This window comes from Rattus norvegicus, chromosome 10, assembly GCF_021556685.1.
Source record: "Rattus norvegicus strain SHRSP/BbbUtx chromosome 10, alternate assembly SHRSP_T2T, whole genome shotgun sequence".
Taxonomy (NCBI): Eukaryota; Metazoa; Chordata; class Mammalia; order Rodentia; family Muridae; genus Rattus; species Rattus norvegicus.
The window spans coordinates 29,822,992-29,839,713 of NC_141543.1; the positions used below are offsets into that span (position 1 = coordinate 29,822,992).

The window sequence follows — 16,722 nt, forward strand, 5'->3', positions numbered from 1 at the left end:
ATGCAAACTCTGTCCGACATGATTAAGAAGCCCTATATTGATCCCACATTCATATTTCAACAATCTATACAGATAGTGACAAGTGTTCTACTTACTCTCCATTTTCACCCATAATTCTCATTTTCTGCACTTTAATATTTACTTTTCTTTTGTTTAGATGATTTTGTGTTGCTTGGGGGATGCACAATGATTTAGCAGACTTCATTGAAATGCTCACATATCTTTACATTATGAACGTTTCTATTTAGTGTTTTGTCCTTTTGGACTTTGGTCAGAACTAAATCAGTATAACAGTAAATGTATCTGAAATTCCATTTTAGAACTTAAAGATAATTTGTACATAATGGATTGTTTTCTGTCTTCAATAGTAGTTGTTTTGCCAAAGGGGTGGGTTCTACACCTCATGGGATTTGCTACCATTTTTTAATTTAAACTTTATAAATTTAGAAAACGTTGCCATGTTATTTGTAATGTACATAGACATTAGCCGTCTTTGCCAAGTGTTTATTTTTAACATTAATCTAAGCATGCACTGAGTGATTATTCTTGAGTGTGTATATAATGTTCCTATATTAGATGCCTGCTTGGTATTTTTAAAAGTTATTTTTACTTACTTACATCCAGATGTTGCCTTTTCTCCTAATCCCTCCTCTCAGATTTCTTCACTTCAGTCCCTTGTTCTTAACCTATGAGAGGATACCCCACTCATATTTCTGTCATAGTGATTACTCCCCAATGATTCCCACAGCACATTTTGATCACATTTACATAGCATGGCTTTGGGTATAGGAAGAATGAATTTGAGAGTTGCATTACTGCATTTAGATCATTCAGTTTACGTTCAGCCTAATCATGTATGAGTTTCTCTTTTCTCTACATTCTTGTCCATGGGAGACATTATTATTTTTAGTATATTTATCCAAATAGGCATGTCCGTTTCATATTCTAAGAAACCTTTGTTAATATGTTTTGTAAGACTTTAACTAGGTATTTGCTTTTTTTCCAAGGACTTTATTTTAAATATTTGTAATTATTCTCTTTCATAGGAAAAGTCTTTCTCTATTTAATTGAGCAAACTCTCTTTGGGAACCCATAACCATTAAAGATAAAACAGCAGAAATCAGAAGAAGAAGATTTACATTTATGTGTAAGAGTAGTACTATGTCATTTACCTAATCCATTTATTTAATCCTGTTACCTATCCCAGAAACAGATGTTATTATTGGTCTCAGAATGTAAGGTAATAAAGCGATTGTTTATTGAAATTAATTGCTAAACCCATACTCACAAAACTAGTATGACGAGACAAACAAGTTAATAATTTTCTATTACTTTTTACAATGTAGACAAATCGTAACAGAAAATTGCCTGCAATTTTTGTGGCCATTTATGCACCCGCACTCTTAATATAAAATCTGTACATGAGTGTCCCTGTAAAATTGAGTCCCTCATACTCTTTGATGCCATCTGTGATTCTATCAGCAGGCGTTAATTGTTCTTTTGATAATACCCAAACTAATCCTATTAAGGCTAACAGTGGGAGGGTGGCCTACTGCAACATAGAACCAAGGACAAAATCATTAAAGGAGATCTTGTACCCATTTACACCTCCAAAGAATACACTTCTTAACTGTGAGGAAACGGTCATCTCCCTAAAGACATTCCAAGCATCTGACTTTTGTGTTCAATGAGTTGTTTCCCTAGGAAATTGTTTATTACAGGTAAGTCATTTGAAAAGAGACCATCATGCAATGTATAGTTTATTGGCTAAAAAATATGAGTAACGTAAGACAGGCTTACTGTAGATGAATGGAATTTCCAGGGTTGACAATTTACAAGAAAAGGTTAATTGCTATCTTTTAAAGACTTGTACATTGCTGCAAATATATGTGATTAATAAAAGTTTAATATTATTTTCCATAATTAATATATATTATAATTCTATAAAATCTAAAGAATAAGCTTTTTGCATTTAAGTGCACCTAGTCACTTGCAACACATGCACACATATGGTTAAAAATAATAAAGTAAATCTTTAAATATAAAAAATAAGATTTTGTTGATTTTTATTTTAAGGGGATATGTACTATCAAGATTTTGGTAGAGAGAGAAAAATTTGTAAGAAATATTTTTAAGTATTTCAATATAAAATTTGGCAATTTAGCATGAATTGTAAAGTAGCCATGTTCACAGTTTTATATTACGTAAAATACAATGTAAATTATACATATCTATACGTACTAATATGAATACAGATTACATGACAGCAAATTATAATACTTACAACTTAGATTCATAGTTTTCTTTTTAGATGTAAATAATATTCCTTAAATGAGTGCAATCTACATTAATTACATGATCATTGTTAACTAATCAAACTAACCCTTAAACCTAACAAATTGACCAAAGAAATAATCATGAGTTTTCTGGTGTGTTTAAGTATCCCTAGTAAGGAATGACTAAAGCATTGAGCTGAGAACTGAAGTGTGAAAACTGGCATTGCCTCTTAATTTGATGATAGACAGTAATTGAGGGTTATATTTCCAGTTAATGTTGGAGAGAAATTCATACAAACATATAGATATTAGGTATCCTCATGGTATTCCCACAGTAGAGTGTCAGTGCAAAGGAACTCAAGATCTTACTGGTGAAACAGTTACAGTTTACCAAAGTTCATAGACTGACACATTTTAATTGATGATGATGATGATGATGATGATGATGATGATGATAATAATAATAATAATAATAATAATAATCTTATTGAAATACTATGACAGAAACCATAGGATATTTGCCTGGGTTAGATACAAGAATTATTATGTACACACACACCGTAGCACCATGTTATTTAGGAAACTGACTGGAATTTTAAAGCATGCCCCCATCTTCCAAATGCACTTACGCCAAAAAAAAGTAAAATAATAAATAATTCAATTTTGCCTTATTTGTCTTTGATCGTAAAATCAGTACTAAAGTGTAATCCTGGTGTACTATGACACAAGGAACACACAACAACAACAACAACAACAATTTACCACATAAATACAAACACTGAATCCTCAACTTTAGACACACACCTGTTATCCTGCCCACTCATATGTGGATATATTTTAAATAATTAAGAATAAATGGTCATAGTATTTTATAGTACTAAGTAGATACTTAGTAATACAACTCAGGCCAGTGGGGATGGCTTATTTGATAAATCACTTCCCAGTAAGTTCAAAGTCCTGAGTTTGGACTCTATGAATGCATATGAACAAGACCTGTAAGGGAGGCACACAGTTGTAGTCTACACCAGTTTTGGGAAGATAGCGAAGAGGTGATCTTTGGAGCTTACTGGCAGTGTAGCCTAATTCTTATCAGACAGTACCAGAAGCAACAGGCTAGTGAGAAACCCTGCCTCAAGAGAAGTAGGCTGCTTTCAAAGCTGTACTCTGGCCTCTACTCATACATCTATTAGCGCCCCTCGAATAAACACATAGTCATACATAAAAACACAAACATGAGCTAAGTAATAAAAATACAATGTGCATATTTCCCAAAGTACATGAATTGTATTATCCTTCCATTGCTGTATCCGCTGAATGGATACTGTTTGATATGGTACTTTTAGATTCTACATTTGAAAAAATGAATTGCCTCTGCTTTGGTAATTTCTTATTTCTACAAAGATATTTCAAGGATCTTATTTGATGACCCTTAAAAAATAACTCAAAAAGAATACTGACAACTGAATACACAACAACCAAATAGTAATCCAAAGTCTAATGAAGCACTGGTACTTTTTTTCAGAGCTGGGAACCGAACCCAGGGCCTTGCGCTCACTAGGCAAGCGCTCTACCACTGAGCTAAATCCCCAACCCCAGCAGTGGTACTTCTTAAGAGTTCTCACCTAGGCTGCAGTGAGCTGCTTGTCTGCATCCTTGGTTCTGAATGTCTACAGACGCACACTTGTCATTGTGTATGACCAGGCCATCATCACCCACAAAACAAAGAACACTTTCTGAAAGTTCTTGACTTGTGCTTGACATTACTGAATACTATAAATTGTACTATTTTTACTGGACATACAGGGTTTTTACTCATTAATTTTCTTACATTTATTCATCATTAGTTTATTTAATATGTGTGTGGAGAGGAACTGTGTAAATAAAGTCCTTATGAATGTCAGAGGACAACTTGCGTGAATGACATTTCTCCTTTCAACATGTGGTTTCTGGGATGGACCTAAGGGCATTAGCCTCTGCAATTAGACTTTTCCTATTGAGCTGTCTGGTTGCCAAAAATCTGTTCTTCAAGAACAGAAATATATGTCTTCAAGGGAAAAACATTTAATATTATTTTTACTAACATTATTTTGCATATAAATACCAAACTTGTATATTTTTGGATCTTATTTGGCTGGAATGTTTGAGCTTAAAAATTGCTACTTGAATTGTGAACTTGAATTTATAACAATAATTGCTAAATGAATTTGGGATCAGAGTGAACTTACAATTTCTGAAATGTCCCTAAAGATGTTTCTACAGTTTTGGTTTTTATGAGAAGCGATGTTGTCAGAATTGTCAATTACAAAATCAAAATATTGATCAATTCTTAAAAACCCGGAACATGATCTGTATTACACAGTTTCAAACACTCTGCCAAGATTTACTTGTTTTTGTAAAATAAGCAAACATACCCATCTCATGAGTATATAAATTGGGTTTCATCGTCAACAAGTGGGAAAATGACAAATCTACCACATAACTTTAAAAATATTTATGGTTTTACTATCAATAAGTGTTTATGTTGGAAACCTATTTTATACACTTTTAACCTGTGTCATATAAAATTTCCTGAAAAAGGTAGATAAAGGGATTCTAAAAGGGAAAATATAAAAGGCCCTGTTCTTTGATATAGAATAATGTCTTCTCCCAAAATCTGTTCCTGCCCAAATCCATAGTATCTGTGAAATTTATCTTCCATGGCAATATAGACCATTGTATTAGCCTGGAGTATAGATGTAGGCTCATTAAAGACTTACACCTAGGCTTAATGGATTTGGATCTCTTACCTACTGTGTACTATTTCAGCACAGCAAACTTATTTATAGATCAGAAATCATAGTATCCTTTATTTTGGTAAAATAGCACAAAGAGATGTAAACCTCCTAGTGTGGAATAGAATTACGTAACTTGAATTTTCATTATTAAATAAAATTTGATAAAAATCAATTGATTTTCTTGGTGATTCAATATTCAGAGATAGAGGCTGGAACGTTATCTCAGTGGTTAAGAATACGAACTGCCCTTTTGGGTTTTGCTCCCAGCATCTCCATTATGGCTCACTACTATTTGTAAAGCCAATTCTGGGAAATCTAGAAGTATCTTCTCCATGGTAAATAGGCACACATGGGTGAACATACATATGGTTGGGTAAAACATGTATATGTGTAAAATCAAATAGGTAAAATGGAGATAAATCCATATTGGCCAGCAGCAGCTGTTACAAAGCCCTGGATTTAATATCAACTTCACTATTAAAAAGAAGACACGGTGTAATCTAAAGGAGGTTAACGCAGTCACAAAAGAACACACATGGTATGTACTCACTGCAAAGTGGATATCAGCTCAGAAGCTCAGAGTACCCAAGATACATTTTACGCAACCACATGAGGCTCAAGAAGGAGGTATACCGAAGTGTGGATGCTTCAGTCCTTCTTAGAAGAGGCAACAAAATACTCACAGGAGGAAATACAGAGACAAAGTGGAGAGCAGAGACTGAAGGAAAGGCCATCCAGAGACTGCCCTACCCGGGGATCCTTCCCATATACAGACAGCAAACTCAGATACTGTTGTGGATGCCAATAAGTGCATGCTGACAGGAGCTGGATATGAATGTCCCCTGAGAGGCTCTGCAAGAGCTTAACCAATATAGATGAGGATACTTGCAACCAATCATCGGACTGAGCAGGAGGGCCACAATGGAGGAGTTAAAGGAGGGACTGAGGGAGCTGAAGGGGTTTGCAACCCCATAGAAAGAACAAGAACCAGACCCCCCCAGAGCTTCCAGGGACTAAACCACCAAAGAGTAACATGAAGGGACCCATGGCTCCAGCATATTTAGCAGAGGATGGCCTTGTCGGCCATCAGTGGTCCTTGGTCCTGTGAAGGCTAGATGACCCACTGTAGAGTAATGCCAGGACGGAGAGGCAGGAGTGGGTGGGTGGGTTGGGTAGTTGGGGAAGCACCCTCATCGAAGCAAGGGCAGGGAGGAAGGGATAGGGGGTTTCTGGAGGGGAAACCGGGAAAGGGGATAAGGAGATAAGATTTGAATTATAAATAAATAAAATATCCAATAAAAAAAGAAGACGACTCCAAGTTTTTCAGCAAAAATGAAAAAGGGGAGGCGGGGATATTGCCCCCATTTGTGTCCTTAGTGGAAATAACTTTTCACTCATTTGCAAGATTATATTCTTCACTATGGATAAATAGTCAGTTCCACGTGGAAAAATGCTTTCAGTCTTTGAAAAATCACTACTTTAAGTGCCATATTTTTCTCAGAAACCTGAAAATCATATACTACTTGTAGTTTTCATCGACCTTAGTCACCTCGAACGCATGTTTAGGTAGTGAAGTCAGTTCTCCTGGAGGACAGGTACCCTACACAGAGTCCTTAGACAGTTACTCCTATCTGCCTCCTGCATTATTTATGCAGTCATTAGCTGGGGGTGGGGGTTGGGGCAGACTGAGATCCAGACATTGCCCAGTGTTAGTGTCTAGTGTGTTATAGGCATAGTTATCTTAGCTCAAGCTCCTAAGAACTTTGCCACTAGGTGGAAACCTTTAAAAGATGATTGCTGTGTCTTTACAGAATCAGATTTAACACTGCCTAACATATGGACATTGTAAGGACTTTAAATCTTTCATTTCCCTTGAATTACAATAATAAGTCTTTAAAGAGAGAATTTTTTTAAATTCAATTTCAGTGCAGATGACCTTTGAACATAATTTGTGAGCGAAGCCATTCACAATACGCATATGCTGATGTCTGAACTGAAATCTCAGTCCAAAAGCATTTGTAAAAACCTTTATTCTACTTGTGTCCATTTTCTGTTTCCAGTATTATGTCTTAATATGATTTTATGTTGTATTCTGTACCTAATAATCTTACACTGTTGTTAGCATATTGAAACTGTACGCATCTGCTTGAGAGCTTCATTAGGCACTTAACTAGATCTTCATTTGATTTAGGCCTTGCAGCACTTGGCACTCCATCTCCCAGGAAGTTGCCTGTTCATCCTCTGAGTGGCTTTCAACATCAGAGAAGCCAAAACAGGCACCCTTGGCCAGGGGCACAGCTTCTCCTGCCATCATTTCTGCGAAAGCCCTGTTTTTCCCATTGTTAGAATGCAGATAGCATTTCTAATTAAAAAAAAAGAAGAAGAAGAAAACACTGCATTTATTCATTCCTCTGAACAGGAAGTTACGTTGCATTCTTTTCTTATGAAAAGCTGAAATCCCCCAAAGTGGTTCAGTTAGAGCAGAGGAAAATGGTTTCCAGGATAAATACCCAAAATCGCTTAGAATGCTGTGTCAGACCTGTTTGCTCCTGACACAGAGAAAACAAGAGTCCACTCACTCTTCACAGCTCATTTGTGGGAAGAGTTGGGCACAGCTGATCCCTGCTTTCCTGACCACGCCTCCTACAGTGTCCCAAAGTTAATTGTGCCTAGTGTCTGATCAGTGTCTGGAGTAAGGAAAGAGAATTGTTCCCTCCAGCAGGGCTTTGCATTGTTAGCTGGTAGCATGGTGGTTTTCAGGAATGTTCCTCCCGCTCCGCAAACATCTGGTGTTGACTTGTGCTGCTAGCAGGCGAACACATTTGATCAGTATTGAATGTGCCCTGGAAATGCTATTTTCCCACATGTACCCACGTCCCTTTCTGGATGTCTGATAAAGCTTTACTTTGGGGATGGGATATATAAACTATCTCCAACCATCCATAAATCTAATCCTCCTTTTGGGGGTATTCTGTCATATTAAGTTTATGTACAGATGTTGATTCAAGTAGCCTAAGGATGAGATATTCAAAATGGCTTTGGAATTCAGAAGTACGTCATTTGAGAACTAAAAGGGTGTCAATTTTATCATGCTCATTTTTTCAAATTTAGAGGAGAAAAATCGAGTCAGTGTCATACACTTTAGGATCAGAACACAGTTCTTTTTATCTTCTTGTAGAGAGTATTAACATTTTATATTCTATTTCCTATATTCAGATCCTACAACATATATACAGGAGTGATTCCAATCTGGTTGTAGGTTAAAAAGAATAGGTCTATTGGACAAGATGGATGAATTAAACAATACAGCGATTATATTGTTATAGAAACCATATCACCAATAAATTAAACCAGAATATAATATTAGGGTCATTTATAGAAGATTATATATTTACAAGTATGTGCATTTAATGCTGAATACGATTCTATATTGGTTATATCAAAATATAGTGTATAGACAAATCATACTGCAGTCTATAAATCAATTAAAAAATACAACAGTGGTTGGAGAGATAGATAATGAGTACACAAGGAAGAACCCATGACTCCAACCACATATGTAACAGAGGAGGTTATTGTCCAGCATCAATAGGAAGAAAAGCCCTTGGTCCTGTGAAGGCTTGTTTCCCCAATGTAGGGGAATGCTAGGGCACTGAGGTGAGAGTGGGTGTGAGAGTATCCTCACAAAAGGGGAGGGGAGAAAGAGGATAAAATTTGAAATGTAAATATATAAAATGTTCAAGACATTGAACTACCTGAGGACCCAGCTATACATCTCTTGGGCATATACCCAAAAGATGCTCCAACATATAACAAAGACACGTGCTCTACTATGTTCATAGCAACCTTATTTATAATAGCCAGAAGCTGGAAAGAACCCAGATGCCCTTGAACAGAGGAATGATTAAAGAAAATATGGTACATCTACACAATGGAATATTACTCAGCTATCAAAAACAATGATTTTATGAAATTGATAGGCAAATGGAGGGAACTGGAAAATAATCCTGAGTGAGGTAACCCAATGACAGAAATACACACATGGTATGCACTCATTGATGAGTGGATATTAGCCCAAATGCTCGAATTACCCTAGATGCACAGGACAAGAAACTCAAGAAGGATGACCAAAATGAGAATGCTTCACTCCTTCTTTAAAAGGGGAACAGGAATACCCTTGGCAGGGAATAGGGAGGCAAAGTTTAGAACAGAGGCAGAAGGAACACCCATTCTGAGCCTGCCCCACATGTGGCCCATACATATACAGCCACCCAATTAGACAAGATGGATGAAGCAAAGAAGTGCAGACCGACAGGAGCCGGATGTAGATCTCTCCTAGAGACTCAGCCAGAATACAGCAAATACATAGGCGAATGCCAGCAGCAAACCACTGAACTGAGAATGGGACCCCCGTTGAAGGAGTCAGAGAAAGAACTGGAAGAGCTTGAAGGGGCTCGAGACCCCATATGAACAACAATGCCAACCAACCAGAGCTTCCAGGGACTAAGCCACTACCTAAAGACTATACATTAACTGACCCTGGACTCTGACGTCATAGGTAGCAATGAATATCCTAGTAAGAGCACCAGTGGAAAAGGAAGCCCTGGGTCCTGCCAAGACTGAACCCCCAGTGAACTAGACTGTTGGGGGGAGGGCAGCAATGGGGGGAGGATGGGGAGGGGAAGCACATATAAAAGGGGAAAGGGAGGGTTTAGGGAGATGTTAGCCTGGAAACCGGGAAAGGGAATGACAATAGAAATGTAAATAAGAAATACCCAAGTTAATAAAGATGAAGAAAAGTGAAAAAAATAAAATGTCCAAGAAAAATAAAATTAAAAAAAAAACAATATGCAGTGCTCTCTTTAAGGACCAAAGTTCAATGTTCAGTACCCATGTCAGATGGCTCAGATTACATGCATGTCCAGTGCCAGGATAATTTAGTACCTCTGGCCTACCCACACACCTATGCACATATACACATAACTAATATATATTATTATATATCATATTATAATATATTATAACTATATTATATATTAGTTATATATTAGTATATATAACTATTATTTATATATATATATTAGTATATATATATATATATATTGGTTAATGGGATGATCAGAATTCACAGAATAAATGTGTCCTTCCCACTTCTTTGCATTTAGACACTCTTTCATCTTCAAGGGTCTCTAGTTAAAAAAATCTTGTGTCAATATTTTCCCAGCCATACACATACCATTTTTCTCTTACAAGAAGGAATGAAAACAATTTTAGATGAAGCAATCTATAAACTGTAATAAACAACTACTAAGGGTGTACTTTTTTTGTCTAGGGGAATTTGCATGAAGCAGATATCTAGAAATATCCCTCTAACTTAACAGTGGGGTTTACATCCATCAAGCCTGTAAAAGATACCTAAACTGGAAGACTTCCATAAATCATCACATCCATTTTGGCTACAGGCTATTTTGTATTTTTTTTATCCAACTTATATCATATGGGAATCCCTTCCTTTTGTCTATCTTTTGTGATTCATGAGAATCACATCAGCAACTAATATTTTTGGCCAAAACTCCACATTTAATTTATGCAATCAAGATCTTCCTTTTCAATTATTCCCACGAGAATGGCAGAGAATAAAGATATAAGCGAATCAAGGTCAAGTAGGGAAACTTGACAACATTCTACTTCACTACGCTGGACTGGTCAGTACGAAAAATACAAGCCAGAATATGGATTAGCCTGACATACTTACTGTTGACATAAATTGGTATGCCTTCAGAAGAATTCTATGAAAAGTTTAAATACTTAATTGGCAGCAGGCACACAATAGTCAATTAGTACCTTAGATGAAGAACACTGTAATTTTATGGTTTCTAAAAAAGTGAAGCCTCTGTGAACTATTTTTGGAAGATTAGCGTGCTTTTCATCTTTAGCTCTATTGATGGTGTCTTTGTTGTGATGGAAATTTCCAGGAGAAAAGTAGATTTACATACAAATGAGGCACTTACTTAAAAGTTCACATGAAAATCGATGGTAGAGTCACACAAGATTGTGTGTTATTTTTCACAGTGTTATTTGTTCTATAGGTTTGGAACCAATTCTAAAATGTTCCTGGAAGAACATAGAACTTAAAATAGATAAATGAACATTGGAATATAACAAGGATGAGGGAAGAAAAGTATGCCCAATATTTAGTCCTACTTTATGTGAATCAAGATTTATGAAATTATTGGAGTCTCGGGCAATGGTATGGGATGAAAATGAATGGAAAACAAAACAAAACAAAAAAAGAAATAGAAAGAAATATGTTAAACTATTTTTTGACAAAGCAGGTCAACAGAGCAAGGATAGTCCTCTGCTAGTTAGTACTAGAAAAAAGTGGACAGATAGAGGCAATAACAAACCATTTAACCTTGATAGCATACACAAATTTTAAATAAAACTTAACCCAAAGGGGATATTACAATTAAAAATACAATAAGAATAAAATTGTCAAAATATGTATGGGTCCAGGCATAGTAAGACTTATTTGAATTTGAAGGTAAAATCTTGAAAGAGCAAGCAAGCCGACTTCCTTAAGATCAAAGCCTCTGGTCTATAATGCAGGAGGTTGAAAGGTTAAAAATGCAGTCACCCCTTTAGTCCTAACAGAGCAGAGATATCTCCGTCTCAGCAAAATACACTAGAACTTGACTGAACCAACAAAGAACGCATAGGCAAGGTAGGATGTGGTAGCACATGCATTTAATCCCAGTACTCTGAAGTCCAAAGTAGACAGATCTCTGTAAGTTTTAGGATAGCCTGATCCACAGAGAGAGTTCCAGGATACAAGTCAATATCACATGATACTGTACAAAAATCAATCAATCAATAAATTCCAAAACTAAATGAAAAAAAAATTAGGTAAGAGACTATAACAAACAGATCGGGATAACAAATGAAAAAGTAAAAAAAGGTAGTGTCTTTAGCCATTGAAGAAGTACAATTCAAACCATTCAAGACATTACATGTTAGAAAACATGCCAGTGATGGTGGTGTTCATATATTTCTCATGAAAACACAATTCTGCAGCCCTTTGGACAAATAGCAATATTTGCAGTTACTTGGAGTACAATTGGTGATGGTTTTAAGAAGAGTGTGTTGTAGCATTTCCATGCTAGAGATTTATCTTAAAGAACTAACCTTTTCTTTTTTTCTTACGTCAATACATATGTGTTAGGACTGCTCTCATTTTCGTTCTTAAAAGCCTCACATGGAAATAAACTGTTTTTTCAAATGAAAAATGGGTGAGATATGATATATATGTATCATTAGCTACAAATAATTAAGAAGGAAGCAAGGACTGATACATAACACAACTTGGACTATCTAGGGAAAGCTACTCTAGCAATAAACCCAATACGAAGGTGGCTCGCTTTATCACTTCAGACTTATATAAGGAGAGTTAGAAGAATTAGAGGAGAAAATATTTGACCATGATTCATCCGGCTAAGGAGTAGCATGAAGATACATAGGAAATGAAGAAGAGATTAGTAGTTGTCATAGATTAGGGATGGGGCAAATTTGCTTAGACGATTACTAAGAACCACGAAAGTCTAAGGCTGGTTGCTGGAATGAAGCTGTTGTGTAGTAGACTAAGTCATGTCCTTAGGTTCCACAGCCTTTCGTTACATTGACTGCCATTGTCAGGGAAAAATTAAGTAAAGATTTCAAAGTAAGTCTCGTTATATTATTTTGAAAAAGCAGTGGGTCCCAAACTAAAAGTCCATTGAAAATGGGATTTCCAAATCAAGACCTAGATTAAATCTTCATCACTGAAAGAAACTAATGAATAAATCAATGAGTGAATGAATAATAAATAAATAAATAAACAAACAAACAAAATGGTTCAATATATTTAGTTAAAATCAACTACAGGGCTGGAGAGATGGCTTAGTGGTTAAGGACACTTTCTGTTCTTTACAGGTCCTGACTTCAGTTTTGAAAAGATGGTGGGGCTTATAGCCATCTCTAATGATAGGATATTCTCTCCATTGTTTTTGACTACCTTTATGCTGTGTATATTACTTTTAAATCACGTTTATGTTTGTAGTAGTGCATAAATACTTTTAAATCCCTTTTATATGTTTACATGCTTTTCCACAGGCTGAAGCATGAACTTAGGAGGATCAACCTTGAGATGTACGATAATAACATGTCCTATGGATGTGTTTGGTACGTGACTTGCTTCATGTATTTCAGACACAGCTTAGGCTCGTAGTCCTTATGATGATTAAGGTGACAGGAAACACAATGGTGTTCTGGTTACGTGATATGGATTTCATTTTACAACAAAAATACTGTCTTTGTGTGGCCCTGATGTCACCAGCATCTCAGATGACATTATCATGTCCATATATGAGATTTTATGTTTTCCTTCCCTTTGAAATCTACCTCATGCTTTTCCTTACACTAAAAGTGTTCTATGGCTCTTTTGGAAAGAGTTTGTGAGGGTTTTTTGGTTGCATTGTTGACTATTAAATCTGTTGTTTACAGAACAAATCTAATATCTGGCCTTTTATGAAGTCTGATTCGGCTTCAACTCATCCGCAGTTTCCTTGCTAAGTCCTTTTCTCTTTAGTATCATAAAGATCCATGTAGACCTCTTGACTGATAACATCTGAGGAATTACATTTGAAGGATGAAGTAGTCATTCATTAAGTATTGTCTCTTAGAATCTGGGTGCACACCATGGATCACCATGAACTAATCTATTAGTAGGCATATGCAACAAAAAAATCAGCGCAGATATTATTTAAAAATCAATCAAAATCATAAACTATGACTTCTAGGTATGTTCTGATGTAAAAAGTTTGAAATGTGAAACAAACCAAAAACCTAGAAATATTTTGTTCTCTAAACTAGGGTGAAAGTGTAAAATTTTTTATTCAAAAAATCTTTGCCTAGAAGCCTTCTATCACAAACTTTATATATTGTATTGCATGCTAATTTTGAATTATCAGTCTACTGAAAAAGTGACAGGATGTTCCCTGAGTTCATGTTAATTACAACAAAATTACTCTTAGAGGCAAACATCATTTTCGCTGTTATCTGTGTCTAGCTAACTGCATTGTCCTGATATCTAAGATGTGAACAAGCCACATGATGCATTGTAAATTTGGTTTGCAAATACACAGTGAAAGAGGATAACCCAGGAAGGTTTGATAAAAGGACTGTTTTCCGTCTAAGCTTACAGCTTTTACATTGCTGTTCAGTACAGTGTGAAATGTCTCGGAGGTGCCCCTGGGCAGGAACACTTTGTTAACAAGCTATCAAGCTTAACTGGGATAACACACAGGAAATCTTCAGAAAACAAACAGAACCAGTCAATTCTTGGGAGATGGTTGTTGAAATAAGCATGGGCCAGCCATTGTCAACTTGAAAGTCTAATTCTTAAGCTACTGCTACCTACATGCTGATTGTAGGGTGTTGATTCAAGATTCATAAAACATCCACTTGGCTTCATTGTCTAAATCCCTTTTCTGATATCTTGTAAGGCACACTTTTAATGTAATATCCTTAATATAAAACTCATCCTTCAGTTTTCTAAGGCGTTTTTTCCCCTTATTTTCTAAAGGTAAAACCACCAGGCTCTCCTCTTAAGATAACGTTCAATAAATTCAGAGTGACAGAATCATACCAAGGCAAAAGCAACAGAAACCACAAGCAAGCTGCTGATTCTCTGCCTTCTTAACTTGGACTCCTCTCTCTAGGCTGACTTATGGGATCTTCTATCCCTAAGGTAGAATTTGGGAGACTGAGGCTTGAAATGCTGCATTTTGAGACTTAGCGAAACATAGACCTTTTTTCTTTCTTGACTCTCACTGAAATATTCATAATGGCGTTGAAACTGTCTCTGGATAATTCCCCTTAGATAATGAGATATTTTCACAAAATAACTACTGAATTTTACAAGAAACAAAACAAATAAAAAAGTATTCTATACAGCTCATCTTGCCACAAATCCCATAGATGTTCACTAGTTTTCAGTTGAAATATTCTAGCTAATGCTTTTGGAGGTAACTTCTCTGTGAGATGTTTCTCTGTGATCTTATAGAGCAATTTACATGTATGTCCTATTGTCCATGTCTACTTAAAACAAAGATTTGCAGTGTCCTTATGTATAGGAAAATAATTTTCTCTTTGTTGGTTATATAAATCTGTACAAATCAGCAGATGATAATTATTTATGCAAGTTTTGATCAGTCGTTTGATATTTGTATAACGCATGGCCATATAAGAATGAATATAGCTTACCCTGATAGTCTTAGCACTTGAGAGGCTGATGCAAGAAGATTATATGGCTGAAGCCACCCTGGAGGATATATCATTTTTCAACAGACTTGAGACACATAGTAGGACTCTGTCACAAATACAAATAAACATGCATTTTTTAAAATATCTTGTAAAACAGAAATGTAACTATATTGGATTATCCTTAATATAATGAAAACGGTATGGTTTGTCCTGGGAAGCAATAGACTTTTTGTGTTTTTTTATTAATTTTAAATTACATCTTTATGTTGCATTCACGTGCATGTGTGTGTGCACATGTGCCACCTATGGGCAGCAGGAATTGATATTCTTTTTCACCCTGTGTATCCTAGGGATCAAACTCAGGTTATCAGAGTTTACGACAGGCACCATTATCTTTTGAGCCATTTTGCTTTCCAGGGAGAGAGATTTGAATATTTTTTAAACTAAATAATAATAATTTGACAGTACTAAATACTTTTATATAATCATACTGTTATCATAAGATAACGCTAAATGTCCTCTGATATTACCGAGTCTAGAGTACACATTAAAAACATAAATATATTAAAGTAAGATGACTTTTTGTATAGAATAGTGTACTTTGGGAAATGTTCACTGCATGCACTGGTGGAAATTTATTTGTAGCCTTAACTTCCTAGGCTGTATGGAGTCTTAGAGAAATGTTCTGAAGGTGCGACATCAAATATTCATAACTTATTTGGAGTCATTTGAAAATATGTCTTGTTTGCAATATTAATTCCTAACAAAGGGGAGGGCTTACTGTAGAAATCATATCCAGAGGTTAGGCATGGCCCCTGTTTGGGGGATAGGGCAACCCACTCATTCCAAAATTTTAATCCAGAACTGTTCCTGTCTAAAGGAAATGCAGGGACCAAGTGTAGAACAGAAACTAAAGTAAAGGCCGACCAGAGATTATCCCACCTGGGGATCCATGCCATATACAGACAAAAAGCCAGACAATATTGTGGATGCCAAGAAATGCTTGCTGACAGGAGCCTGATATAGCTGTTTCCTGAGAGGCTCTGCCAGAGCATGACAAATGCAGATGTGGATGCTTGCAGCCAATCATTGGACTGAGCATGGCGGACACAATGGAGGAGTTAGGGAAAGGACTGAAGGAGCTGAAAGGGTTTGCAACCCATATGAAGAACAATAATATCAACCAACCTGACCCCACCCCCCCAGAGCTCCCAGGGACTAAACCAACAACCAAAGAGTACCCATGGAGGAACCCATGGCCCCAGCTGCATATGTAGCAGAGGATGGCCTAATCTGGCATCAGTTGAAGGAGAAGCCCATGGTCCTGTGAAGGCTTGATGCCACACTGTAGGGGATTGCCAATGCGGGGAGGC

At 36.2% G+C, this 16,722-nt stretch overlaps 1 long non-coding RNA gene across 1 annotated transcript in view; it reads right to left on the reverse strand.

Annotated features, from left to right (window-relative positions):
• The window catches only part of LOC108352072 (uncharacterized), a 107,158-nt gene that overhangs the window by 48,932 nt on the left and 41,504 nt on the right, over nucleotides 1-16,722 (reverse strand). Inside the window, exon 2 of the long non-coding RNA XR_015632379.1 lies at nucleotides 15,350-15,455. This is a non-coding gene — a long non-coding RNA (uncharacterized LOC108352072). The remainder of the gene's footprint in view (nucleotides 1-15,349; nucleotides 15,456-16,722) is intronic.